General features: G+C 48.1%; 1 long non-coding RNA gene across 1 annotated transcript; it reads right to left on the reverse strand.

The window, feature by feature from the left end:
• Nucleotides 1-898: 898 nt before the first annotated feature.
• LOC117029235 (uncharacterized) lies at nt 899-2728 on the reverse strand. Its single transcript, XR_004424193.1, has 2 exons — nt 2260-2728; nt 899-1479 (listed from the first exon to the last, which is right to left on the reverse strand). It is a non-coding gene; the product is annotated as an uncharacterized LOC117029235 (long non-coding RNA).
• Nucleotides 2729-3759: the final 1031 nt, after the last annotated feature.

Raw genomic sequence — 3759 nt, forward strand, 5'->3', positions numbered from 1 at the left:
GCAAGCTTTATTTGGCCCCATTACCTCACTTTCTTGGCTGTATTATCAGAAAGCGGCAGTGTCGCAAGTGTGCCCTGCTCCCCGCCCTCTCCCTCCTAGATCTCTTCACCTATGAAGTCCACTCTTTGAGACCCCAAAATTAGGGTTTAAGAAAAATGAACTAGAAATGCGGGAGAGGCTAGGCGGCAGCTGACCTTTATTGCACTAAAAGCCGAACTGGAGGCCCGCTCCCTCGGTGGAGAGTATCCCTAGGTTGCTGGACAGTTCACTGCCTCCCCTTCCATAAGACCCACAACCAAGCCCTCCTGTTCCTTCAGCACTAGCCCTTCCCAAAATCAGTTCTCACCTCTGAATGGGTGCCAGGTGTTTACCCCTTTCCTCCCTGTCTATCTGTTCCTGTCGAGCCCCAATCACCCTCCATTCACCTCCTCTCCTTGAGGCTTCCTATGCTGTTTACTCTTTTGTAACTCCATCCCTCCGTAAGTAGGAACTCTGCTAGCTGGTTTCCTAGATAGCCTGATATAGTTTTCCACTTGGCCCTCTGGAAATATCTCCGTGAACAAGTCGTTCCCAGCCGCTACATATAAATATGTCTGTACAGAGATAGACTGGCCTAAGCCCCAATTCACACACATCACGAGATAATTACACCCTTATATACATACAGATATCTCTATAGAGTTATATTTGCAAGTGTCTATAACTCTAGAGAGAGATAGCAGCATGTACATATAGAACTATAATTACTTATGTCTATTTTTATAACTATGTAGTTATAAATAGATATGCCTATATATAGTGATAATAATATAGAAATATCTCCATAGCCATATATGGCTCTAAGTGAATGCTCTAACTACTCTATATCACAATCAATAAGTATATATCTCCTGATACATAATTCCAACAATATACATTTATCTATATAGCTGCTCAGAGATATAAATCTGTCAGGATATCAAATGTCCATAAAGCTGGATGGCTATAAGAGAGTCGTATATTTTCCCGTATATAAATCTGCTCCTGTAACTATTGTATATGCACAAATACAATGGAAATAATTATATTTCCCTCAAACATAAATCTGTAAATACAACCACAGCACATTTAGGTATGCTTAGAGATAGAGCAATATTTTCTAGACATCAGTCTGTCAATAGAGCCACCAGTGCTTCCAAAGAGAGAGAGTTATAGTGGGAGTTATAAATAAACTCTCCAGATGTGAACGGATCAGTAGAACTAGATGTAAACACGACTCTAAGCCAGCCTTTCTTCTTCTTCTTCTTTGTAAGATAATCCTGAAGTGAGCGTCCTCACATACGACAGGGTACAGAGGTGTCTGGGCACTGATATTTTCCCCCAAGGAAGGTTGGAGATGACTGGACTTTGGGAAGCCAAGCAGGAGTTGGTGGGGGGCAGCCCAGAAGCCCCTTCCGTGTCAGTCTCCTGGTGGCTGAGAGCTCGGACAACTGGAGAGGCCTACGGGAGAAAAATGAAGCAGAGACGGGCTTGAATCACTTTGCCCCCTCTTCGATCACAAATCCTCCAACCAAGGAAGCCCCAATCCGGCACTTCAGCCGAGAGAGCAGGAGGGGTGCAGAGGCTGGGGAGAAGAGGGCTGCAGGCTAGGCTGGGGAAGCCGAGACCGAGTGGGATCGTTAGCCGGTGCCCGCTCGCCCAGTGCCTCACGGCCGGCCGGGGCCGGGCCGCTGCCTCGCCTGGCCGCTGCCTGGAACCCAGATCGGGGCCCTCTCCTCGCTCCCTGCGCTCAGCGTTGCCACCGGTTTTATTTTATTTTATTATTTTGTCCGATTAACTGGTCACCGCAGTGTCCCGTGTGATTTTCAAATGCGAGGACGCCCAGGCTCTCTTTTGAATCTTTGTGTGTACACTGGTCTTAAAGAAGTGACCAGTTGAAAGTCTATTTCTCCGTCTCTTTTCAGACCGGATGGGTCACCGGCTGATGTAAAAGCATCCAAACCTCTAAAAAGGTTTGTGACTTAAATCTTTTAAAAGTTCTCACACTCATTTGTTATGGTCATTTTCTTTTCTTTCTCTTTAAAAAAGTTGGCTTACTTGTGTTTTTATATTTCCTCTTTGATTTTTTAAAATATATATACGACTGTTTTTAAAGGGAGGGGATTTCGTTAGACCCGAGACTGTGGGGCGGCTTCCTTCCCAGCTAGCGTTGTATCTCTACACTTCTGACTCCCTCCTCCTCCAAATACATAAATTAATACAATTATCAGAAAATTGTACCTGGAGAGAATGAGGCGGACATGGAAGGTTCCGGGACGTGTCTTCTCTTCCCTTATAGAAATCCACTCCGCTCGAGCCCACGAAGGAAAATTCAACGAAACTCAACCCATCCCTTTTCTCTCTTGCTCTCCCTCTCTCTTTTTTTTAAAAAGACCCTAGAAAGGGAACTTTCCTTGGGCCTAGCGGAGCCCCGGCCTCGCTCTCCTCTCTCCAAGACCGGCCATAAATTCGTCCCTGCGGGGCGGGTGGCTCGATCTCCCGGGAACCTCTGCCGCCGGCAGTGCTGGGACTCCGGCTATGGTCAACGCCTCATCTGTCTCTGCCCCTCGGCCTGACCCTACACTCTTGGACTCCTCTATAAAATAGGGGCTCCAGACCATCCCCAAAGCCACTAATCACCCCCATATGTGGGGTCCCTCCCCATCACACAAAGCAAAAGCGGGGGTAAAAGCAGCAAGAGCTACCTCCGGACTCTCCCTCCGCTCCTCTGGCCAGAGGTCCTCCTCAGGGGAGGGTGTTCCCAAACCCAGCCCCCCACCAAGGATACACGAAGAAGCTAACTTCCTTCCTTTCTTGTCTTCCTCTCAGATGCTGTGATCATAACTCCTTCCTCTGTCCCCTCCTCAAAATATCTCCTCTTGCATTTTATTGTTATTTTGCTAGGGAGGGACTGTTAACTACTGTTTTTATTGTTATTTATTATTTATTGTTATTATGATCGTTAGAGATTTGTTCACCGGGTTCAGGGGACAGCAGCCAGGCCCAGAGGGAGGCCTGTTTGTCGCGCGCGCTCGTGCGCGCGCGCGCGCACGTAGCGCAGTGTGCACACACTCACGTGTATATGCCCACAAGTGCTTGCTATATTCAGGCCCCTGAAACAGCAATTCACAGGATGCAGACATCCTCCTACCCCAGCACACAAACAACACACCGCCCACGCACACCAGCATTTAGGCGCAAACACCACCCCCAGACCCATGCCAAAACCCACGCACACCCAGCTGGTAAGGAAAGGAAAATAAGAACCCACTTGCAGAGATCCCTTTTCTCCCACAACCTGGAGGGGTGAGTCAGGCCTCTGTCTCTTTCCCCCAGTCTCTCTCTCTTTCTCTTTTTTTCCTTCTTGTTTACAGCTTCAGAGAGCTCAAGGCCCATAAATCTTGAGGGGCCTACAGAGCGCAAAGCACATTTGTATGCATCGTTAGGACTCGCTAATACCTAAGCCCATTAACGAGCGTGTATGCGCGTGGTTTCCGGTGTGTATTAACTTATAGTTAAATTCTGGAGAAAAGGGCATTGTGAATTAACACATACCAAATCCATCATGGGCTTTTGTCATATCAGATTAGTTGGCCATGGGTTTGGGGGAGAGGGTTGCCTGAGTCGGGGTGTACCCACCCTCCAAACTTTCTGGAACAAGCCTGGGGGTCCAGGGGAAGATGGGACACTCTTACCCCAGCCCCAGTCGTTCAGATCCCCCGGGCCAGCGGCTGCACACCT

This window comes from Rhinolophus ferrumequinum, chromosome 10 (assembly GCF_004115265.2).
Source record: "Rhinolophus ferrumequinum isolate MPI-CBG mRhiFer1 chromosome 10, mRhiFer1_v1.p, whole genome shotgun sequence".
Taxonomy (NCBI): domain Eukaryota; kingdom Metazoa; phylum Chordata; class Mammalia; order Chiroptera; family Rhinolophidae; genus Rhinolophus; species Rhinolophus ferrumequinum.